The 26,488-nt window shown below is 35.6% G+C and overlaps 1 protein-coding gene and 1 long non-coding RNA gene across 2 annotated transcripts in view; one reads left to right on the top strand and one right to left on the bottom strand.

The window, feature by feature from the left end:
- Nucleotides 1-26,488, top strand: part of LOC135318760 (guanine nucleotide exchange factor VAV3-like) — a 349,548-nt gene that overhangs the window by 317,710 nt on the left and 5,350 nt on the right. The window lies entirely within an intron of this gene.
- Nucleotides 22,957-26,488, bottom strand: part of LOC135318761 (uncharacterized) — a 122,683-nt gene continuing 119,151 nt past the window's right edge. Inside the window, exon 4 of the long non-coding RNA XR_010377081.1 lies at nucleotides 22,957-23,280. This is a non-coding gene — a long non-coding RNA (uncharacterized LOC135318761). The remainder of the gene's footprint in view (nucleotides 23,281-26,488) is intronic.

The raw sequence follows: 26,488 nt of genomic DNA, 5'->3' as shown, positions 1-26,488 counted from the left end.
TCCTTAGCTCTGGAAAGTCTTTTATTCTGGAGGGGAGGCCTTTGAATAAATAAAGCTTCAGGTGTGTTTCATAATTACTACATTTCTTCTTTTCTGGTGAAACACACAAGAGAATGTTTCTTTGCTGTTTGCCCTGAGAACCTGGTGAAGTTACTGGAGGTAAAACCCACCAAAGTATTGGGTATCCTTAAGACTGCATGTCCAGTAATTTCTTACCATCATTCTAATCAGCACTCAGTCTCCAGCCATTCAACACTACCCTGAACTCTACTTACATTTTACGGCGCCAGTGGCTTCCGTTCCAGTAAGCAGATCTCTTCTGTTCTCTGTATTTACGTGCCTATCCAGATTTTATGGTGGTAGTTGGTTCCACAACCTCAGTTCTCTGACGGATCCAAGATAAGTTACTGATTTTCAGTTTGGTCAGCTTTTTCTGGTTGGAAGGTAAGAATAATGACTTTTAAACCCTACATGCCACAGCTGAAATTAGAAGTCTCACATTTTCAAATGTCTGGGTAGATAACATTGTCTACTCTTACAGAACATAATAACTAAATAAATAAAACTTCTGACAGAACTGAAAGGGCAACTCCTGGTACAAGTGCCTATTAACTGTTTACCGTGAGTTTATAAAAAAGGCAAAATGTAGTAAACAGACTTGTTCCAAATTTTATTATTGAAAATATTACAATTAAAATTAATTAAATATTTATATCTTGAATGTATATTTAGCATAGAACTTGATAGGAGGAAACACCAATATGAACATTGCAAAAATCCTATTCTTCAGATATTTTATAGCTTGTGAGATAAGGTAGTTATGTAAGAACTAAGTTGGAAAGAAGACCATAAAAACAGGGCTGTGAAAAGTGCATTTCCTCTGGACAATGAGAACAAGAATTTACCTGTAGCTAGTGAATCACAGAAGACTTAAAGACAAACCCACAAAATCCCTGAAATGGTATTGAAAATGTGTATACTTTTCTGGAGTGATGAATTGTTCCTTTCATCCTCCATCATATTCCCAAAGATATCATTATTTAGGGAAAAAATATGTAGCAGTAACTTTCTGGATTTGAATAGATCATGTATTAGGTAATTTTTATTAGTCATAAGTACTAGTAGGTTTGAGTTCCTTCTCTTCCATCTTTACACTGATGCTGAGTTGAAGAGGTGTTAATTTTGACGTCTCTCTTCCATCATTCTCTGTCCCCCAATCACATCCTGCTTCCCAACTCTCCAGTGTGACCAAAAGCTCAGGGAATCTGTACAACCCCAGAGAGCACAAACCTTCTTGGCAAGTGTACACTATCAAGGCTGAAGGCATATTTTCTGAAATCCCAGTATTTAAGACACTGGACATAATTAAAAACCTCAGACCTGAAAGGGTTTCGAGCAGCTAAAGGGACATCTCAGCAATCACCTCTCTGAACTGAGTAACTGGGAATCAAACTTGTAATCACTGAATTTAAAAAAATGAATTGAGAGAGAGAAAGTTCAACTATGCCACCAGAATGGAAATTCTCAATGGAAATTGAGTGTTTTTTAGAAAAATAAAACATCATATATCTTACATAGCTATTTTGTGGATGAGGGTTGCCTGACCTTAAGCTTACAATGTGAATAATATCTTACATTTGTACAGGCCTTTTTTGTTGTTGTTTTTGCTTTTTGTTCTTACCATTTCAAAGTTCTTTTATATGCAGTCACTTTATGCTTTTTGAAGAAACATATAAAGCATACATTAGGGATCATCCTCATTTGTAAAGACGGACATGAGGGTTATGTAAATTTGTGTTAGGGAAGGAGCGGTAATACAGAAAACCTCTTGCTAATAGCAAAAACAGGGAAAGACTAATTGATCCTTACACAGAACTCATGCTGTCACCTTGTTTAGTAACAAGTCAGATTAACTTGCTATGCCTTATTCAAACATCACTCAAACTTTCAGATTATATAAGATTTTAAATCCCAATTAGCAGAAATTAAGAATAGATAATATTGCCAAACAAATGTATTACTATTTTCAGAGAAAATTTTAAAATTAATATCACACAGTCTGGTTCAAATAATGCTAGAATGTAAACTCTAGATCATGTTCGCTTAAGAGAGAACAGATTAACTGCCTGATCCTGGGATATGGCCTCTCTTAAATTGCTTGTGATTGTGGTACCTAAACACACTGATAAAGAATTAGAAAAGTATGGAATGATGATAACATTTATGATGTACTAAGCATCTTTATCATTGTAAGCAATATTATTAAATCTCAAATTATGTTACAATGAACTATTATATCCCTGGTTTTACAGTGAGGAAGCGGGGAGGGTGTAGCTCAGTGGTAGAGTGCGTGCTTAGCATGTATGAAATGGTCCTGAGTTCAGTCCTCAGTGCCTCCATTAAATAAATAACAAACAAACCAACCAACCTTACTACCTCCCCCCCAAATAAACAATCAAACACAGTGGAGACAACTGAATCTTATGTAAACAAAGTAATTTAACCAAAGTTGCCAACTAGTTTGGAACTGCAACTCTTGACTCTTGATTGCAGTGTCCAGCCATTTTTAACTATGCTTAAGATTTAGAATTTATGTTCTGGATATGAGTCATAGTATGAAAGATGAAAAAAAATTTCAACAGATATTTAAGTTAAATGATTGTATTATTTTAGTCATTTTTCATTACATCTCTAATCCACAGAGTTTGTGCTTTAAAAATGGTGAGTCATGTTAAATACATGATACAAAGAATTTATCAAAATTATCAACTTTGTTTACAATTTGCCTAAGCAATTTATGGGATATTGTAAAGAATATGAAGCCAATTATAAAATAGTAGTACACTTTAAGGCTAAGGTAGCAAACGAATGGGGAATAAGTAAAGAGATAGCATGAACCTCTTCCTAGGTTTAAGGTTGCTTTTGCTTTTGTTTTTTATTCAAGAAGCAAAGAAATAGTGCCAAGATTTTAATGACATCATGAGCACATGTGAGCACACAGAGCTACCTAATTTCTCCCTTGTTATTCAGAGATACACCTGGGTTTTTATGATGAATGAATCCTGCACAGAACTGTAATCCTTTAAGTCAAAAAAGCACAAATCTGGCAATAACTGCCTTTTAAAGCCACTGAGCTGAGAAAACTGGAGGATCATATCAATACATGAGACGCCATGTTACTATCTCACAGGGAATATCTTGCTGCATTGCAATCACATGTTTTATGTTCTATTTCTTCTTGATAGTTGTGCCTTCTTTGAGATTTTAGTGCAGCTGAACTGGACTTGTCCTACACAACCCAAACCTCATTTTCTTGATTAGCGTTAGAACTGTGAGTATATACTTATGTGAATTGTATATAATTGATTCATTTGTATATCGTGTTTTTTGAATTACTGATAAATTCTATAATGTTATGGATTAACAGTTTATACTTAACCATATATTTATCTTAAATTTAAACAAATATGACATGCTCCACGACCATACAGATTTCTAATCATAAGATAGTGTTTTTTTTTTTAATTTCAGTTAGGTTCTTATTTTACCCCTGAAGATGTCATGACTCTCCTGTATTTGAGGAAGGTAATCAAGATATTATAGTTTAGATTTAGATTGGACTCTAGTACAACAATTATCCTAAACCTTGTATAACTTTACAAATATTCTACTAACTGGTCTTGAAGGATTAAGAAAATACGTATCGAGGAGAAAATTTTGGGGAAGAAAAAAAAATGAATGAGTATAGCTCCAGAGGCTTTATTAAAGTGTCGATCATCAGTGAGTAGAGCAAGAATGAAAATATAGAAACCAGGTGGCAGAGGGACTCATGGAAGAGGTAAAGGAAATTTCAGGTATGACGTTTGTGCAGAAAGTCTGGAGACCAGCCCTGCCGGAGTGAGGCGGGGACATCGAGGGCTCCTGAACAAGTAGATGATCATCTGAGGGACGATGATTTGAAGACATTTGTTATGTGTGCGTTTCTAACAGGGAGTTTAAGAATGTGTAAGTGATAGATAGTTATGGCCATCAAAATTATTATTTTTTATTCTTTATAAGAATAGAAATTTTAGATAGATAAACGCTTGCTTAGTTCTAGTTTGACTGGAGACCCAACCTCCAGAGTCTCGGTGTGGACGTGTGGTTAATTCTAGTCTTTTCCCAGCTATCAAAGCCCTCTCCTACAAGCTGTAAGGACCGCACTGAAGTTTACTTTTTACAAGACTGGGGTTCTGTGATAATTAACTTTTTTTTTTCTGATTTTAAAAGTAAATACTAGAAAAAAAGAAATATAGTTAGGGTAAATTTGGACCATCTGTAGTTCTACCACTCAGCCACTGTATTTCCACTTAGCATCTCTTTCTTGCTCTAATGAAGATACATGTTTATAGGAGGGTTGGTAGAGTATACTGAATAACATTGTGAAAAATAATTTTCACTTAGTTGTTTAAGTTTATCACATACCATTAAATATTTTTAATATACTTTTTTTTTTTTACAGCAGTTTTAGGTTCACAGCAAAATTTAGAGGAAGATAGAGATTTCCCACATGCAGTATGGCCGTTTACATTTTATTGTATTTCTTTAAATCATGATTTTTGATGATACAATAGCATTGTGTGAACTTTTGTTTTCAAATACATGCACTTTTAAATACTTTTACAAGGAATTTAATTTGGATATAGCCTGCACTGCTTCCAGGTTTCTAGATTAAATAATGTGTGACATTTGCTTTAAGTTTCCTTTTTATTTTTGTTACTTTTAGAAGTATAGTTGATTTACAGTGTTTCAGGTATACAGCAAAGTTATGCATATTTATATGAAAAAGAATATATATATATGTTTTTTCAGATTTTTTTTCCTTTACAGGTTATTACAAGATACTGACTATAGTTCCCTGTGCTAGACAGTAGGTTTTTGTTTATTTTATATACAGTAGTATCTATTAAGCCATTAAAAAGAAGGAAACTTATCTCCACCAACCTCTTATATATTATTGCATTGTCTCATTTCACCACCTGGATACTGATGTATCCACAGGTGCAAGTATTAGGGACCCCACGATACGTAATTTGCTTTAATAACAGGAGGTAATCAAAAAGTTTGTCCATCAGAATGATGAGATATGGATGAGTCTTAAATTTTTAGCCTGTGTTGTGATCAAACCTCAGTGTTTAAAGCAGCTGAACGAAGTCAGCACAGGCCTGCCTGAGCAGCTGGGAAGTGCTAATTGGAGCTAATTGCTGATTGGAGACTGGTGATTACTAATTATTCTCACCTGTACAAACTGTCCTATGAAGAGATGTTAGGAAAGTAGAAGGATACAGTTTAATAGCTTCCTAGAGTGAGTCTTAGGACAAAGCAAGTGATCCGATGTGCTGAGAAAAGAGTGAAGACAGTAGTAAACAATAGCACCCTCACTCAGTGCTGTGTTAGCTGACTCCACAGTTATTGGCGCCTGGAGGGTACATCTCTGTTTTAGAGCACAAACTAGTTCCACTTATGTGCTTACTAAGAGAAAATAACTCTCCCAATTTAAGAAAGAACATTTCAGAAAAGATGAGAGCCTTTTAACTGTATTGGCGAAAATACAGTTGTAAAGGAAAAGTTAACAAAAACCTGATCTGAGGAAGATATTTTCTTGTGATGTCACTGACAACTTTCTTTTGGGGAGAAACGAATTCCTTCCTAGCATCATCAAGCGATTTTTCTTGTTCCTTTAGAAAACTAGTATTGTACCAATGATGCTATCATTCATGAGTCTAATGGTCTCTATCTGTATATATATTTTGTCTTATACACAATGTAACAAAGAATATTTACTGTGATTTTTTTTTTAGTTGAAGTATAGTTGATTTACAGTGTTGTTTCTGGTGTAAAGTAATTCAGCTATGCATATAAAAAATATATATATATTCTTTTTCATGTGAAACAAGACTCACAGACATAGAAAACAAACTTATGGTTACCAAAGGGGGAAGGGGGTGAGGGAGAGATAAATTAAGAGTTTGGGATTAGCAGATACAAACAACTATATACAAAATAGATAAAGAACAAGGTCTTACTGTACAGCACAGGGAACTATAGTCAATATCCTGTAATAAACCATAATGGAAAAGAATATGTAAATATTTTCTTCGTCTATGTAATGACCCCGTAATGTTAGATTTTTGAATAAGCTTAGTCAGAAGGCTCTTCCCTCATACAAGCTTGCAATAGAACTCTGGCTTGTGTTCATTACTAAATTTTCTACAAAGATCTTTTTTAATACTCAAATGTGCAGGGCGACTAATTCTATAGAGGCCGACAGATCGTAGTTGCTGATACAGAGAAACAAACAGTAAGTAGAATGATAGCCAAGAAAGGAGAATCTGTAAAACAGTAAAGTGATGTTAGTCTTTTATGTGGACACCGTCTTATAAAAAAGCATAATCCCATGCTCTGGAAAGAAACAAGGATTTCCAATCCGTAGTACATCTGGGGAAACATGGTTAGCCAGGGGAAATCTATGAGTGGTGAAAAATTAGAATTGTTATGGGAAACATAATTTTGGAAAACAGTAGAATAATATTTTGTGTAAGAAAGAAGTCAATTTCATTCTGACTAATTGGGATATTCATAGTTGGAGATAGACCTACATGTCCAATGAAAAAAGTATTCAGTCACGTGAGGGGGATAGGTGGGATTAACCAGATAATACTGCCAAATGCTTATTCTGGAAGATTCCACAGAAAAATACAGTAGCAACCACCCCCCCCCTTGTGTGAGGTGGCTACCTTCCAAGACCCCGAGTGGACGACTGACACTGCTGGTAATACAGAACCCTGTATGTGCCATGTTTTCTCCTATCCCTGTGACACAGTTTAATTTATAAATTAGGTACAGTAAGTACTGTTCTCTTTTTTCTCCTCAGTGAGCCTGGCCACAAGTTTGTCCATTTTGTTTACTGTTTCAAAAATCCAGTTGTTCATTTGATTGATTTTTTTCCTACTTTTGTAATCTCTTTTACTTATTTCCTCCCTGATGTTTATTATTTCCTTCCTTCTGCTGACTTCAGGCTTGTTTGCTCTTCTTTTTCTGATTCTTTTAGGTGATAGGATTGTTCTTCTCTTTTGAGGAAGGCCTGTATCACTATGAACTTCCCTATTAGTGCTTTTGCTGCATCCCATAGATTTTTGTGTGGTTGTGTTTTCACTGTCATTTGTCTCAAAGTATTTTTTTTAATTTCTTCTTTGATTTCATCATTGACCTATTAGTTTTTTTTAGCATATTGTTGAGCCTCCATGCTGTTATTTTTTTCTCATTTCTCTTCTGCGGTTGATTACTAGTTTTATGGTATTATGGTCAGAAAAGACACTTGAAATAATTCCTATCCTCTTAAATTTGTTGAGGCTTCTTTTGTGCCTGAATATATGATCTATCCTAGAGAATATTCCATGCACGCTTGAATTAATAATCTGTTTTGAGGGGAGGTAAAGTCCTAAAAAATATCAACCAGGTCCAACTGTTCTGTTGTGTCATTTCTTTTCTCTGTTGCCTTACTGATTTTCTGTCTGGTAGATCTGTCCAATGATGTTAATGGGGCGGGGGCAGGGGGATGGGTTAAAGTCTCCTACTATGATTGTGTTCCCATCAATGTCTCCCTTCGTGTCTGTTAGTATTTGCTGTATATATGTAGGTGGTCCTATACTGGGTGCATATATGTTAACTACTATAATATCCTCATCTTGTATTGCTCCTTTAATCATTACATAGGGTCCTTCTTTATCTTTCTTTATGGCCTTTGTGTGTATACACACACACACAATGGGGTATTATCAGCCATAGGAGAGAAGGAAACTACTATTTGCTACTACGTATATGAACCTTGAGGGCATGATGCTAAGCGAGATAAGTCAGACAAAGAAAGATACTGTGTAATATCACTTATATGTGGAATCTTAAAAAGTCAGTCTATTGACAGACAGTAAAATGGTGGTTACCTTGAGCTGGGAGCTGAGGGAACAGGAGAAATATTTAAGCATACAGATTTGCAACTAGTAGTCAGTCCTAGAGATCTAATAATACACAGTAGAGTGAACACAGACAACAATATTGTATTATTATCCTCAAACTTGCTAAGAGACTAGATCTTAATTATTCCAACCTCAAAAAAGATAATGTTGTGATGTGATAGAGGGGCTACTACACTAACTACAGTGACAGTCCTATCATAATTATTTATTCACGTGTTAAGTCAAAATTTGCACTTTATATATTTGTGAAGCTCCTTCATGCTGAGCCAGTTACACTAGATGCTTCCTTCCTCTATAAAACTTACGAAATTACAGTCACAGTTTAAAATATAATATTGAAACATATTTAAATGACAGATTATAAGAGAAGATAGAATACCTCTCAGGACTGTGTGTGGAAAAACATCGTCATCCTAAAATTCCTGGTCAGATGGGTTCATTTGCATCCTCACTGGGGAAAGATCCATCAGAGACTGGTAACTGGGTGAAGCCGCTGTGCAGTGCAAGGGCGAACATGCATGTGATAAATTTCCCTAAGTTGATGGGTCACTTCACTTATTTTAGTATGTCAGTTTATAGTGATTTTAAAAAAGAATAGGCATAATTTCTGAATTGGTTTGAATGTGTAATTCTTTGAAAAGCTCCTGCAGCTAGAAGAAGAAAATCTAGAATGAAGTCATTTGAGTGTGTGCTAGCCAGCTTCCTATATTAAAACTTCAAAATAAAATGATTGATGGTCTCTAGAAAAAAGCCATTTTTAGATCTGAAATGTCACTTATACTTTTCTGTCCATTCAATTTGTTTCCACATTTACACTTAAATTCATTCTTCTTACCTCAACCTCCCATAAATATCATGGTTTTATACTATCATCCCAAGCAATTTCACAATACTAAGGATATTCTTACAAAAAATATCTTAAGAAAACTACAGAATTTACTTAACATTTTTATTGAAAGGAAGGATGTAGCAATAGATCTACTGAAGTTTTTCTCAGCATACACAGGCTTGAGTATAGAAAGATCTTACTTAATCGCATATGTATTTTACAAAAAAGACAGCTAGAAAATTATTTTTCCATTACTTTAAATGTTACTCACCTTTTCTATTGGAGAGTCATGACTTTTATCAAGGTAAATATCAGGGAAGTCATTGGCTTTACCATATTTTATTTTCCTAAAATATATTTTCAGTTACTAATGGACTAGACATATACAAATCTATGCTACCAATGATACTGTACTTTTTATCCTTTTTTGATTTGATTATTTTAAGTAAGTGGATTCTGAGATTTCTATCATGTTAATTTTTGAAATTGTAAACATGTTCATGCATACCAATGTGTATACTTTCCCAGGGAAGAAAAATTAATAACGACAACACCTGAATTTTGTATCTCATTGTGATATTGGCCTCCATGATCATTTGGAATATAGCACTACAGGATCTAGAGAGAGCATTTTAAAATTTCATTTGAAATTTTTAAAATTCCAAAACTGTATTTGTTGTTAGTTATTTCTGAAGTGAATAACAGAAAATTATTAAAAACCTTCAAGTAGATTCATAATATTGGTCACTAAGGTCAGAAATGAGTAATTATTTAACTATGAATTCCAAAATTTTTAAGGTAACGCTTCACAAAACAACAGTTTAAAAAAGTTGTTTTGTGGGCTTGAGTCCTTTGGTTAAGTTTCCCCAAATTAACAAGTGCTTACACTTGACTGCTTGAGAGTTCTACTTGTGACATCTAACCAAAATAGCTAATATGTATGCTTAACCTTGTTATCAAAACTGAGAATCTGAAGCAGCCTTCCTTGTAAGGAGGTGGAATTTCCATGTAAATCTATTTTTTACTGAGTTTTTCAGATTTTGTTCATATTTTACAAAAGGCTTTGTCTCATTTGCTATTATTTCTGGAAACAAATGTATTCACTTGTCATAATTTGAATACACCATAATGTTTGTCAATTAGGATTTATTTTGAAAAGTTGGGTGCAAATGTAGGCCAGTGCCTTAAGTACTGCAATAGTCAGAAGTAGTTGATTCTAATCAGAGAACAACATTTGCATTATTCACTTACTAAGATTCCTTATTAATAACTGTCTTTAACTATAACCAGAAACTACAATGTTACTCTTTACTTTTTCAGTATACAGTGTTAATGAACTTAGTTGCGAACAAAATACTTAGATTGAAAACAACTCAATGACAGATGACGCAGCCTACCTTGCTTGTATCACTGCCGAGAGTCGGAATTTTCACAGGCCAGGCAGGATGCTGGAGGATAATGACTCATGCTTCTGAGGGAAAGTAATACGCAGTCAACCAGTTATACATGTTGTACAGACACATGAGATAGTGGAAACATTTTCAGATGTGCAAGGGTTCCAGAAGTTTTGTACTCATATCTCTTAGCAGAACAAGTTAATTGAAAGTGAATTATAGCAAAATAGGGGAGAAAATTGCAAAAAAAGGAAATATATAAAAGAAGCTGTAATCCAAGAGTTCAAGGCAGGGAAGTTACAGGAAGAAAAATCTTCAGCAGGCATGCAGAAAGCATTCACTGTGAATGGATAACGATGAGATGGTTTTGAGAAAAAGGGAGGTTCTGTTCACTGAATGAACAGACTATGGTAAAGGTGTATTATCTTTAGGTTTATGAGAAGAAAAAAAAATACTAAAACTCCAGAAAGGGAAAAATATGATAGACAAATATACCTCAAATATAAAGCAAGATGTAAGGTGATATTAGATCAAACATTTATAGAGGATAGATTCTATCAGTATTGATACTAACATTGTTTTCTTCTGAATGTATGGAGGTCCTCCATTCTGTAATTAAAACACACAGTTTGGCTGTTTATGAGGTCATTATAATGTTACTTGTTGTTGTAGTGAGAAATATTATTAGTTGATTTTTAATTTCTTATTAGGCTCTAAGGTCGTCTTTGACATGGCTTCTTTGTTTCCTTAAACCTTAACTACCTGCCCAAATCAGCAACTGCTTCTTCCCTACAAATACTGGCCGCCTTTCTGGCCAAGCTTGTTTCTCCCTAGATCCTTTGTTCCAGCTACTCCTTCAGCGTCCAGTGCTTTTTCCCAGCTCCTGCAGAGTTGCTTCGTCCTGTCAGTCAAGCTGCAGGTTAGGAGTATTTTGATAGATAGAGGCGCAGAGATCCCGCACTGCCTGGCGTAGAAGTTTTGTGTGGACGTACGTTTTTGTATCTCTTAGGTAAATATCTGGGAGTCACTGTTTGTTTATAAGTATATTTTTAACTTTATAAGAAACTGCCAAAATTTTCCTAATAGAGCATACCATTTATATTCCCACTCCCTGTTCCACATTCTCAGTAACACTTGGTATTAACAAATTTCTTCATTTTAATGGGTTCTAGTTTGCATTTCGCTCATGATGAATGTTGAGTATCTTTCCATGTGCTTCTGCATTTTATATATAAATGTACATATATGAAGTACTGTTAAAAAATCAGCTGGCTTATCTTACTTATCTTATAATTGAATTCAAAGAATTATATATACATTTTAGATATAAAATTATTTTTTCCAGTCTATTTCTTGCCTTTCCATTTTTGTATCATGGACTTTGAAGAGTAGCTACTGTTTGACTCTCAAGTTTATCAGTCTTTTTCGTTGCTTGTATTTCTGTGTTCTATTTAAGACATTTTGCCTATATCAGGGTTGCAAAGATTTTGTCTTACGTTTTCTTCAAGAAGTGTTTGAGTTTTATTTAGATATCTGCTCTATTTTGAGGTTTTTGTACGAGAGGAGGACTATGGTTTGCTTTTTAACTGCTTTTTTTTTTCCCTAGTACCATGTGTGTATATTTTGGGGTCTTTTAAAAATAACTATTTTCTGTTTAAAGCAGTTTGAATGGATTCTACTGTCTTCAACTAAGAAGAAAGCCCGATACATATGGTTTATGAAATAGAGAAAGGCAGGGAGGAAGACGAAGCAGCCAGGTCAGAGCCTTTATTTAGATGCTTTAACTTCATCCTGAAAGATACGGAGCCAATGAAGACAAAGGCCATGGTCATATATACGCTTTAAAACAATCTCGCTTCAGTGAGCAGAAGTATGTGGCTGGCTGCGATCTCATTTATAGGACTAAATATTTATTTGCTCCACAGTCTCAGTAAAGAAACATAAAAGCATTTAAAGAGCAGTTAAAAACCGATGGTTATAAATGCATCCTTTTATTCTGAGCATTAATCTTTGCCAGGTTACTATGTTAAATACTCAGTAACTAAATTCAAGGGCTCAAGTTCTACATTTCCTAGGAGGTAGAACTGAGAAGAATAAATGTAGACTGCTTTACTAGAGAAAGTAAAAGTTAACTCTTTATATATTTGTAATTGGTAAGATTTTACTTTGCTAAAGAATGAACTATTAAATATAGGTCAAACTGTATATTTATGTACATAAATATAGGCATAAGCGTTTGCTATATGTATGTGCATGCTATTTGGAACCAGAGCCAGATAGTAAACAACAATTTTGTTAAATGCAGATAGAGATCATTTCACCCTTCCATAGTGAGTAATAATAAACCTGCCTCAAGAAGTCAGTTACTGTGTTGTCAGAAAGGAAGGGGAAGGAGGAAGAGGTGACTGTTTGTAGGAAGTGGGTTACGTGATCCTGTCTCAACTCCAAAGGGATAACCACATTCAAAAATACTTACTGTACTGAATTTCCCATTTAACGTTCTGAGAATCATATGCACACCTGCGAAGGAGAACATGTTTCATTTTAGGCAAATTGATAAGTAGACAGACATATACAAGTATGAAATCACTAACAACTGTTGTAGAACATTTTGATGGTGTTTTACGCAAAGTTCATTATCATGAACTAAGATGTGTGCTCATCAGGCAAGGATAAGGACAAAGATATTTGATGCATCAGAAAATTCTGAGGAAAGCTTTGAAGCTGTATTACCTGAATCGTCATTTTCCATACTGCTAATCACAGTAAGTTTGACTATGCATCCTTTTACATCTGATTTTTAGTGGTATTTAATGATTTTTTGATAAGTTAACTTAGCAAAGATTTAACAGAAATACCAACTCTAGTTTGAAATGAAACTGAAGAGCACAGCAAAAAGAAAGCAGGTGTATGTGTTTTATAATATAATAAACCTTTTTAATTTTGTTCTGAATTATACATAATCCTAAAACATCACCTTAATCATCTGATTATCTTAGTTCTTGTTCATTTTCTCACTATAATATTACCTGTCAGGCTTTGGTTGTGAATGGAATTCAGTAGGACTTTGAGAGATTCAAGTCCAGTGACTTCATCGCTACTCTCTTCATGAGAGCTTAGACGCAGGTGGTCCTCAAAAGCTCCCCCAGCAGCTGCTACAGGTCTGTGTCTCTGGAGTAATGTGTGGGTCTTGACAGCTGGCTGGGGGGCTGATGTGTGCTCGAAACTACCTCTGAAAACCCATGACTCGTCCTCCTCTGCTCCCTGCCTAATCTGGCAGCAGTGGTTTTCACTGGCAGACTACACTCTGAACCTGTGCAAAATGGCATCTGAACAGTGTGACTCTCACCTTCTCTTTGGTGATAAACTATTTTTAAGAGGGTTGAGTTAAAAAAGGTGATACTGATTGTTCACTCCCAATCTCCAGTACTAACTTTTATTTCTCTTTCTAAATAGTAGAAAAATTAAAGTAAATTACAATACCTAGAAGAAATAATTAAATGAGATTATGAATAGTAAAATAGTTGAATGATTAATAATTAAATCATACAATAAATTATTAATGTTTTCTTACCCATTTGAATATAGAAGTGAATTATTTACAAACCAAGTTAAAACTTATCACTTTGTATTCAAATCACTCTAAAAAGAAGTGTATCCTACTTTCTTAACCTTTCTCTCCTATTATTTCCCGAGCTCTACTCTACTGGCAGGGCCGGCTTCCCTTGCTCAGGGGTGTCTGCTCAAGCTAGTCCTCTACTTAAATTAAGCCTTACGTAGTCATTGCCAGTGTTCAAAGTTCTACTTAGACAACAAATGTATTGTTCTTGACTGGCTTGACAGTGGGGAGAATCTTACTCAGTTGCTGATTGTGGAGCTCCTGAAGGCCACAGTAGGTCTGCAGTGCAAACTCAAGTGTGGCCTTTCCCAGCGTTCCTCTGCATGTCTTTATCCTTGTTCTGTCATTTCCAGCTGGTGTTTATTGAGTGTTACAGTACCTCTCGGGCATTCTTGTTGGAATTAGGGTTCCCTGCTGCCTGAATGTGACATCTGGAAGACAGGGATTCATTCAGTGGTTAAATCTTCAGTGATTCTGATGAACGCCCGGTCTCAGGTTGTACATGGTGACAACACGGAGTGCCGGTACCCTAGCTCTCTCACGATTCTCTGCTACTTGGCTGTAAAGCTCAAAAGGCTACTTCTAGGTGGGTTTTATTTCTTGATTTCCTCTGAACTGGATGAGATGGGAGACAGTTCTCTCACAAAATTTCAGTTTGGCAAGCCAAAAGATGTGGAAGTTTAGCCTTGGAGAGGGGTGGAGAGGGGTTAGGGAATGGTGGAAGCAGCAAGCTAATTTTGATTTTCATCCTTTAATTCATCTTTATCAGGAAAAAAAAATCTGCTATTTTATTTCTTACCTGACTCCAGAGTAAACTTCTTAGTTAGAGTTGAAAGTGATGTTATTAATTAACATTCACAAATTAGTAACATTTATAATTATAGGAATTATATGTTTCCTCCTGTAGTTAAAATACTTTATGCTGTCTTATTTATATTTATGTGTAATAGCACCTACCATACTGCCTTATAATTCATATATCTAGTATCTGTAATACAGACAGTATTATGTATTGTAGCATACATACTATGTACTACAACAATGTATTATAAAACATATATTCATACTCTGTATTTTTTCAGTATTATACCCTCTATTTCTATATACATACAATTTTTCTTTATATAGTTTATATAATTGGATAAGCAACTACATTGTGTTTTGCTTCTATAAAGATTAAAGTCTTCAAGAGGCCTATTCAGTTGGTTGAACTATTTGATGCATTGCCTTGGAAGCATAGTTAATTAGCAATAAGTGGTTGCTGGGCTGCTTTTAGCAGAACTTTAAGTTCAACTAATGGTGAGTTTTAATTTTGTCAAATAGAATATGGACAGTTTATAGAATAAACAGTTTATCTGCTTAGGAAATACAGTCATAAGGAGAATTTTTACCTTGAACAGGGAAAGGGAAGATAATGTGACTAGCAGCCTGAAACAACATAATTTCATTGAATTTTTCCAGCTGCTGTAGAATCTAAATCTCCAAAATGTGTAATGTAAATTTTTTTAATGGTTGATGAATTGTGGAATTTTTTCTGTTTTTCATTTTCCTTAGAGGTCAGGGGGCAAAATTATATAAATGCTAAGTGTTGCTTCAAGGTAAATGAGCTGATAACAGAAAGCGGCCATTCAGAGCCCATCGTTCCCAGTCTAGGCTGTGCGACAGATTTACTGAGTGCCCTGAACACACACATGGGTGAAAATAATTGTATTTTTCTCTAATAACTGCCACTAAAATATCTGCTTAATTTCCTTTTTAGTCTGTTAAAGATAGAAGATATAGAGTGTAAAATATCTTTTGTTCAGTCAATTCAATTTAAAACTTCCGTTTCATGCACAGCCCCCTCCCGGTAAGCACCTGCCAGGCGGGCAGGCCCACGTTTACCCCCTTCCTTCCCCACTCCCAGAGCTGGAGGACTTGTTCGCTTCCTATGGCGTCCACAACAAGGCACAGTAAGATGGCTTAAGGCAACAGAAATCCATACTCACAAGTGACGCTGGCGGCTGCAGGGCTGGCTCTTGCCCAGCAGTCCGTGTCATTGCTTGGCTTCCAGATGCATGACTCTAGTCTCCGCCTTTATCTTCACATGGTGTTTTCCCTGTGTCTCCTTATAACACACCAGTCAGATTGGATTAAGGACTCCAGCATGACCTCATCTTGGCTAATGACACTTACAGTGACCATATTTTTAAATAAGGTCACAGCCAAGTCCTGGAATTAGTACTTTAGTGTCTCTTTTCCTGGGGTCCCAGCTCAGTCCATACAGAAGAAACGCACACAGACATACAAGCAGTGGGTCTTTGGTTGGCGATGCTCTCGTGCTCTCGTGGCTCTGTTGAAAAGGCGAGCACGGTTCTGTGCAGCAGGACGCAGTGTCCTCACTGCGTGGTTCACGGACTAACCCCTCCTCAGCACCTACCTCTGGTCTACTCCACACCTTTCCTGTTGGGGTTTCCTTATCTGACAGCTCCCGTCCGGGTGGGGAGCCATTAGGTTTACATACCTGCTACCTCCCCACCTGCATGACATGAAGCACACCCCTTGTCTGACCGGATCCTGGAACTACCAGCTGATCTGTCCTATCCCTGAGATACTATTTTCCCACTCACTCAAATTCCCACAGAATTTGAGCAACAAACCCATTCATTCCTTGAACAATAATCAATGGAGAGGTGAGTGGCCTGGGTTTCAAATAATCATCTCCAAAAGAGTCTGTCCTGCACTTCTTTGACTAGGCTTTGACTAGGGGGTAGGAAATGTTTTGTTAAGTTTTAAAGATCCTTTGGACACAAACAGTGACACTCAACAGACGAAAGGCAGTTTTTGTTACAGCTCTAGAGAACGCTGCCCGTGCTCAAAACACAGGAACTATCAAGTTACAAAAAGACAGTGGAAACTGAAGTGCGTATTACTAAGTGAGAGAGCCCAACCTGAAAAGGCTACGTATGTTATGATTCCAGCTATATGACATCCTGGGGAAAAAAAGAGAGACAGTGAAAAGATGAGTGTTTTCCAGGGATGAGAGAGCAGGGAGAGATGACAGGCACAACAGAGATCTTTAGGGCAATGAGACTACATTGTGAGATACTGTGATGGGGGATAAATGACATTATAAATTTGTCCAAACCCATAGAATGTCCTCTTGTTCACCAAGAGTGAACCCTAATGTAAACTGTGGATGATTCTGATGTATCTCTGTAGGCTCATTAATGGTAACAAATGCCCTGCTCTGGTTTGGGAGGTTGATAATGAGGAGAGGCAATGCGTGCCTGGTGGGGACAGGCAGTCCCGACATCTCAGTACCTTCCTTTCAATTTTGCTGTGAATCTAACACTGCTCTAAAAAAAACCTGAAGTCTTATTTTTTTTAAGTCTATATTTGCAGAATACAGAATTCTTAAATTAATACAGTATTTTAGAGTATTCTGCTATTATCTAAGCCTGAAAATGTCTCTATATTTAGTACTAAGGCCTCTTTGAAAATAATATTCTAATCTCTCAGCTCATGGTTATAGAATACTTCCTTTGTTTAAATCTGTCTATTAAGCTATTAGATTTTCATAAGACATTAGACAGAAGAACTGATCTTAAGCTTTTTAAAAAAATAATACATTGGGTGATTAAGTACATAAAAGAATATAATTAAATTTCAAAATTGTATTTTCCTATAGGATCTGTTCCTCCTAGTCACAATGCACAAACATCCTGATTCTCTGAAGCGGTTACTTCAACTTCTGATCATGTAAATGCGATAAGCTTTTCGGAGTTTTTTATATCATATATTCTTAAAAGAAACTAAGATCACAAAAAATTAATTTTTTAAAGTTAAAAAGTATTTTAAACATTCAGCACAGTAAATTTTCCTCAGTGTTCTTCCCTTTCTGTTTTTCAGTGGGGAAAAAACAAAAAAGATCTTGGATCTTGCTATCAAACACGCTTACTGAGATATTTTCATTTATAGAATTAATACCATATAGCCTAACTTATTCTAAAATACGTCAGTTGGTCTGTGTCTGAACTGATATAAAGATGAATAGTATAGGAATTTGATGGAAGGACTGAAGAAATATAGTTTATCAAAAATACATGAAAATAGACAACCAATATGACTGATGTACAATAATAAAATACAACTGGAAAAAAACTGTTCCTGAGCAAGGTGGGACTCAGGAGAAAGCGAGGGCTCCCTGCCTGTGGTGCCACCTACCGCCACGCACATCAGAGCTGGGTAGAAAATAGAAAGTGTGCATGCAAATGGAAAAGCCAAAAAAAGCAGGTGTTGCAGTACTGATTTCAGACAAAATAGACTTTAAGACAAAGGCCATAAAGAAAGATAAAGAAGGACATTTTATAATGATTAAAGGAGTGATACAAGATGAGGATATTACACTCGTTAATATATATGCACCCAATATAGGAGCACCTAAGTACATACAAGAATTACTAACAGAGATAAAGGGGGATATTGATGGGAATACAATCATAGTTGGAGATTTTAACACTGCATTAACATCACTAGACAGATCTTTCAGACAGAAAATAAACAAGGCAACAGAGAAATTAAATACTACAATAGAAAAACTAGATTTGGTGGATATTTTCAGAGCATTACACCCCCAAAAAGTAGGATATACATTCTTTTCAAGTGCACATGGAACATTTTCCAGGATCGATCATGTACTTGGGCACAAAAGAAACCTCAACAATTTTAAGAAGATAGAAATTATCTCAAGCATCTTTACTGACCACAATGCCATGAAACTGGAAATCAACAACAGAGAAACAAAGGAGAAAAAAAGGAAAGCATGGAGATTAAACAATATGTTATTGAAAAAACAATGGATCAATGAGGAAATCAAAGCTGAAATTAAAAAATACCTTGAGACAAATGATAATGAAAGCACAACCACTCTAAACCTATGGGACACAGCAAAGGCAGTGCTAAGAGGGAAGTTTATAGCGATACAGGCCTTCCTCAAAAAAGAAGAACAATCTCAAATAAACAATTTAACCCACCACCTGAATGAATCAGAAAAAGAAGAACAAAAAGCCCCAAAAAGCAGCAGAAGGAAGGAAATAATAAAGATCAGAGAGGAATTAAATACAATAGAGATTAACAAGACCATAGAAAAAAATCAACCAAACCAAAAGCTGGTTTTTTGAAAAAGTAAATAAAATCGACAAACCTCTGGTCAAACTCACAAAGAAGAAAAAAGAGTGAGCACAAATTAGCAAAATAAGAAAGGAAAATGGAGAAATTACAACAAACAAAATAGAAATACAGAATATCATATGAGAATATTATGAAAAACTATATGGAACCAAACTGGATAACCTAGAGGAGATGGACAAGTTTCTGGAAACATAGTGTCCACCTGAACGCTTGAACAATCCGATCACTAGAAAGAAAATAGAAATTAAAAACCTCCCTACAAATAAAAGTCCAGGACCGGACGGCTTCACCGAGGAATTCTACCAAACATACAAAGAAGAACTCATACCAGTCCTTCTCAAACTCTTCCAGACGATTGAAAAGGAGGGATTACTCCCAAACTCATTCTATGAAGCCACCATCACCCTGATACCAAAACCAGGCAAAGACACTACAAAAAAAGAGAATTATAGGCCAGTATCACTGATGAACATAGACACCAAAATCTTAGCAAATAGAATCCAACAACACATAAAAAAGATTATACATCATGACCAAGTGGGGTTCATCCCAGGGACACAAGGCTGGTTCAACATACGCAAATCAATCAGTGTAATACATCACATCAACAAGAGAAAGGACAAAAACTACATGATCATCTCAATCGATGCAGAAAAAGCATTTGATAAAATTCAACACCCATTTATGATAAAAACTCTCGCCAAAGTGGGTATAGAGGGAACATATCTCAACATAATAAAAGCTATATATGACAAACCTACAGCCAGCATAGTACTCAACGGTGAAAAACTCAAAAGCTTCCCACTAAAATCTGGGACAAGACAAGGATGCCCACTATCACCACTCCTATTCAACATAGTCCTGGAAGTCCTAGCCACAGCAGTCAGGCAAGAGAAAGAAATAAAAGGGATCCAAATTGGAAAAGAAGAGGTAAAAGTGTCATTATATGCTGATGACATGTTACTATATATAGAAAATCCTAAAAGGTCCACACAAAAGCTACTAGAGCTGATTGAAGAATTCAGCAAGGTAGCAGGTTACAAAATTAACGTTCAAAAATCAGTTGCATTTCTTTACACTAACAATAAATCAACAGAAGAAGAAAGTAAAGAAACAATCCCCTTTAAAATAGCACCCAAAGTAATAAAATATCTGGGAATAAATCTAACCAAGGAGGTGAAAGAATTATACACAGAAAACTATAAACCATTGATGAAGGAAATTAAAGAAGACTTTAAAAAATGGAAAGATATTCCATGCTCTTGGATTGGAAGAATCAATATTGTTAAAATGGTCACACTGCCCAAGGCAATCTACAGATTTAATGCAATCCCTATCCAATTACCCAGGACATATTTCACAGAACTAGAAAAAATCATAATAAAATTCATATGGAACCATCAAAGACCTAGAATTGCCAAAGCATTACTGAAGAGAAAGAAAGAGTCTGGAGGAATAACTCTCCCAGACTTCAGACAATACTATAGAGCTACAGTCATCAAGACAGGATGGTATTGGTACCAAAACAGACATATAGACCAATGGAACAGAATAGAGAGCCCAGAAATGAACCCACAAACTTTTGGTCAGCTCATCTTTGACAAAGAAGGCAAGAATATACATTGGAATAAAGACAGTCTCTTCAGCAAATGGTGTTGGGAAAACTGGACAGCAGCATGTAAAACAATGAAGCTAGAACACTCCCTTACACCATATACAAAAATCAACTCAAAATGGATTAAAGACTTAAACATAAGACAAGATACAATAAACCTCCTAGAGGAAAACATAGGCAAAACATTATCTGACATACATTTCAAAAATTTTCTCCTAGAAGAAATAAAAGCAAGAATAAACAAATGGGACCTAATGAAACTTACAAGCTTCTGCACAGCAAAGGAAACCAGAAATAAAACAAGAAGAAAACCTACAGAATGGGAGAAAATTTTTGCAAGTGAAACCGACAAAGGCTTGATCTCCAGAATATATAAGCAGCTCATACGACTCAATAAGAAAAAAATAAACAACCCAATCCAAAAATGGGCAGAAGACCTAAACAAGCAATTCTCCAAGGAAGACATACAAATGATCAAAAAACACATGAAAAAATGCTCAATATCACTAATTATCAGAGAAATGCAAATCAAAACTACAATGAGGTATCACCTCACACCAGTCAGAATGGTCGTCATTCAAAAATCCACAAATGACAAATGCTGGAGAGGCTATGGAGAAAGGGGAACCCTCCTACGCTGCTGGTGGGAATGCAGTTTGGTGCAGCCACTATGGAAAACAGTGTGGAGATTCCTCAAAAGACTAGGAATAGACTTACCATATGACCCAGGAATCCCACTCCTGGGCTTGTATCCAGAAGGAAATCTACTTCAGGATGACACCTGCACCCCAATGTTCATAGCAGCACTATTTACAATAGCCAAAACATGGAAACAGCCTAAATGTCCATCAACAGGTGACTGGATAAAGAAGAGGTGGTATACTTATACAATGGAATACTACGCAGCCATAAAAACCGACAACATAATGCCATTTGCAGCAACATGGATGCTCCTGGAGAATGTCATTCTAAGTGAAGTAAGCCAGAAAGAGAAAGAAAAGTACCATATGAGATCGCTCATATGTGGAATCTAAAAAACAAAAACAAAAACAAACAAACGAACAAAAACAAAGCGTAAATAAAGGACAGAAATAGACTCACAGACAGAGAATACAGACTTGGGGTTACCAGGGGAGTGGAGGGTGGGAAGGGATAGACTGGGATTTCAAAATTGTAGAATAGACTACAGTGTATAGCACAGGGAAATATACACAAAATGTTATGATAACTCACAGAGAAAAAAATGTGACAATGAGTGTGTATATGTCCATGAATAACTGAAAAATTGTGCTGAACACTGGAATTTGACACAACATTGTAAAATGATTATAAATCAATAAAAAATGTAAAAAAAAAGAAAAGAAAATAGAAAGTGTGATCATCAATAATGATTTCATTGAGAAATTATAAACTCTTTAAAACAAAACGTATACCATTGTAATGTTAGATTATGATGGAGTATGTCAGACGTCAGGAACTGCTACCGCAGTAAATTAAGCCAGAACAGTAAGGTGACAGAGTGCTGTAGCGGGTAACAGGAACGCCTTCACTGAGAAGACCATCTGGTAAAGATTCGCACTGGTCCAGATGGAGGGAGTGGAAGAGCAAGTGTGAAGACCTGAGCAGGGATGCCGGACTACTTTTATAAAGTAAGGAGGCCAGGATGCCGAAGCAGAGGGAATGAGTGCGGAACAGTCAAGGTGAGGTCAGCGAGAGTAGAGACGTACCACAGAGGTGCCACTGGAAGAGCTCTGACTGTTACTATGGGGAAATTAGATGCCATCGGAAGATTCTGAGAGGAGGAGAGACAAGCTGTATCTTCATATAAATACAGGTGAAAGATGGGGTTTCAATCCGAGGCTTCCATCAGAGTGTTGTTAGGGGAGATGGTTAGAAAGTTAGAGTCAGACTTTGAAGAAGTAGCTAGCCAGGTTTGCAGATGTAACAGTAAGAGGAAGATAAAAGGACTCAGTTTCTAGCGAGGACCAGTCGGCGACGTCTATCTTTGATTAACTAAGGAAAAGAAGGCTGCGGGAGAAACAGGTTTGGAGAGTCAGGGGAGCTATAAATCTCAGAAGTATGGTTTTCAATATAGTGTATTTCATGCAGAATAATTTAAGAGAGCTTCATGGTAATGAATAAAATTTAAACTCAAGATTCTCTTTAAGGAATCTCATATTTTCCGGGATTTCATTTTAGCATTAGGGCTGCCTTAAATGTATACACTTCAGTTTATTAACCAAAGGTTACATTTTTCTAATTTATAGGTTTTCTCTACCACCTGACAATAAAAATATATCTTGCTGGATATGTTAGACAGTGAAATACCCATATTGTCTCCATTAGTTTTCTATTGCTGCATGGCAAATTAGATAAACATAACTCACTGATCAACCTGGATCACAAATCCAGATTTGAGTTACTGAAGTCCTCTGCTCAGGGTCTTGCAAGGCTGAGAGGAATGTGTTGGGCATGTTTCAGTTCTCATTTAGAAGATCTGCTAGGGAATGATCTACTTACAAGCTCATTCAGGGTTGTGGCAGGATCCAGTTCCTCATGGTTGTGTGACTTTTCTTTCAGGCCAGCAGGAGCACATCTGATGCCTCATCTTCTTTCAAAAGCTCCTTTAATTAAACCTGGACCAGGAGAGTTTCCATTTTGATTAATTCTTGCTACTCTTTAGTAACCTAATCAGAGGAGTGATACACCATCACATCCACAGGTAATGCCCACATTCAAGGGGAGGTGATCACACGGGACATTTATTCAAGGAAGCTGTAATCTTAGTGGCCATCTTAGAATCCTGCCTCCTACATCTGCCCTAAAGTCCTCATCTTGTTAATGATGATACCAGTACAATAACACTACTGGTAACATCAATGTATTACATGAGTCTATGGGTCATGATGGACTCCTTCATTTGAGTCAGTCCACCTACAGTATTTCTGGTGGTATTAACCAGTGCCTCAATAAATATACTTAGTCATGGAATTGAGTAAAATAGGCAGTTATTAGTAATCAGACAAAAACTTAACATTTGCATAATTTCCATTGCTGAATAACTAAGTAATATTTCAGACATAGTGCATCATTGGTTCAAACTTTTGTTTGTTAGAAGGTCAAAAAGAGGAAATAAAATTTCTTTATTGAAATTCAGTATGCACTTCTATTTTCCCTAGAACCGAAAATTAATGAGCATATGAGATTTTGATAAATGGTCTATAAAAACAAACAAAAATTACAGAGAACGAATAAAAGACAGCCATTACTGTGAACAAGCAGATGCTCTCCTTTCACATTATACTTCAGGCTTTCACCAGACATTCCTAATTACAGTCTGTACACTGCTATTCTTGCAATTCAAACCATTAACCTTCATCTGAAGCACTAGTGTCTGATAAGGTGCATTGTCGTTGCTCTTTTCCTGTGAAAGCCAGTGCTTGCTTGCAGAATGAAGAGACTATTGAATGGAGTTAGGGTTCATTTTCTGTTTCAACGCAAAAAATAAAAAATTAAAAAAAATCCTAATTCCTCCTCACCCAACAACTTGCAACGAGGCATAAGCTGTTAAGCCATTTTCAAGGAGAAATACAAATATTTTAATTACTAAATCAGTAATAATGTGTTGCTGAAAAATAGTTTGGCTAAAAATGAAGAGAAATACAAAAAGAAATAGAGGAATAATTAGGCAGTTCCAGAAGGAATGATGTGCAATTATAATGTACAATTAGATCTTCACACACAAAAAAGGGGGTGGGTGGAACGGCATAACCAAGCAACAGATGCTTTGTTTACAATGTAGTTTTGGTTTTCTTAATTACTACTTAGGATTCAGATTTTCCAGGGTTATAAGAGCAAATTATCACTAGTTCCTCTCATTTCTATACTGTAAGCTTAATCAGGTGGTGTAACATTACATGCGGTAGTTTATGTCTACTCGAGTCTATATAAAAGCTTAAGCAGAAAATTCACCTGCTTCATGCCGTCTCTAAGAATGATGATAATGAGATCAGAGCATATTTAACTTTCTAACTAAAAAAAGGTGTATATATCTATTCTTATATAGCACCCATACAGGAAAAATAATTTTAACATATGTAAATGACAAAATCTCTTCTATATGATGGATTTGATACAATCTATTTAGTATATTGTTTTCCTGTTATGGAAGTAGTTTCATTTTAAATAGGTTTCTTTCTAAGGTATTCAAGGTGATATGCTTTCAGACACATTGACCCTAAACAGCATAAACAAATTCCTCATACAAATTTTTAGAACTGAAAGGGACCTCAAAAATCATCTAGGACCATTCTTTTATTTAATTTATGAGCTTAGTTTATATTTAATGTATTAAAATTAACAATTATCTAATAAATAAATAAGATAAACGGATTTAAGGTCCCCACTTAGCTAGTGAACAAGTAGAAATTTAAAACAAAGTTTCTGGACAATAAGTCCAGTAAATAGTTAAATTTCACTAAGAACTGGCTCTGGGACTACTTTCTATAAAGCCTGACACGTATTAATTAGAAAATGCATTTTTATTCGAGTTTAGCTGATATCATACTGGTTTCAGGTGTGCATCATAGTGATTAGATATTTATATACATTTTGACATGGTCACTGTAAGTCTAGATACCATCTGTCAGTGAACAAAGTGATTGCAGTATTACTGATTTTATTCTTCATGCTGCACATTACATCCCCAGGATTTATTTTATAACTGGAAGTTGGTACCTCTTAATGACCTTCATTGCATTTTTAATATAAAAATTTCAGTGGTGTGGTTTTGGTCAAAAGTTTAAATTTCTCAGTGGAAAGAAATTTGGGGCCCTAATTTCATAGGAGTTATTCAGAAGCCACTCTTACCTTAACGTTGGAATACATAATCTCAATAGTTTTGCTACAAAATTGTTTTTATGGGACCTCTGATTCTCTTCGCCATATCCCAAAACATGAATTTCATAGAAGTGTTCACTAGCTGTCACAGACTTGGAGTAACACATACATTTAAATAAGCTTTGAGTGTTAGGACTATTTGGTTTCAACCATTAGTAAAATAAATAATGTTATTCTTTTTGACTTTCCAGCATCTAATATCTTACCCTAAACTTCAGATTCCTTTAAGTATTTAATAATTATATCTTTATCTCATTCTTGAACTTGTCACTTCCATTTCATAACAGATATCTGCTCATCATTTACTAGTTTTTAGCGCTATGTGGGGCAGGTGGAGATGACTGTGCAGTTCTAAGTCAAGATACTTACTCTCAGCTACTTGACATTTTAGCCAGCGTGTATATGGAAAAGGGATCTTATACAACAAAGTAATTAAATTTTAGATTTTTTTAACTAGGTCAATAGTCTTCTTCAAACACTGCTGTTGAATATTAAGTGAATTAATAGATGACAGTAACTTAGCTAAATAGATGATATGATTGATGTATTCAAGGAATTGAGCTATTAAGTTTGACAATATGGAAAGTGATACTGCATGGAATATGTAGTTCTCCAATTTTTTTTTTTTACTGCGTGAACATATTTATTTGTCCATCAGTCTTAAAAACTAAAAGTTAATAATAAAAAATAGACTAAAAGTTGTCACTAAATCCTGCCACTTTTACAGTAATGTATCAGTAAATAGAATGCCTCTGTTCTCAGATAAATGAGGCAAAAATTCAATTTCTTCAGAGTGATGGAATTTTTTTACCTGTGAGTCATGAACATGTCACAACTTCATACTTACTGTATTTTGTACCACAGAGCATGAGTCATAGCACACACTCTGAAGAACCCTTTCATACCACTCAGTTCAGTGAGTGGCACCGCCACTAGCACAGTACC

The sequence above is a fragment of the Camelus dromedarius genome, chromosome 21, assembly GCF_036321535.1.
Source record: "Camelus dromedarius isolate mCamDro1 chromosome 21, mCamDro1.pat, whole genome shotgun sequence".
Taxonomy (NCBI): domain Eukaryota; kingdom Metazoa; phylum Chordata; class Mammalia; order Artiodactyla; family Camelidae; genus Camelus; species Camelus dromedarius.
Note: the sequence above shows the minus strand (reverse complement) of the source record. Positions and strands in the feature narration are given on the sequence as shown.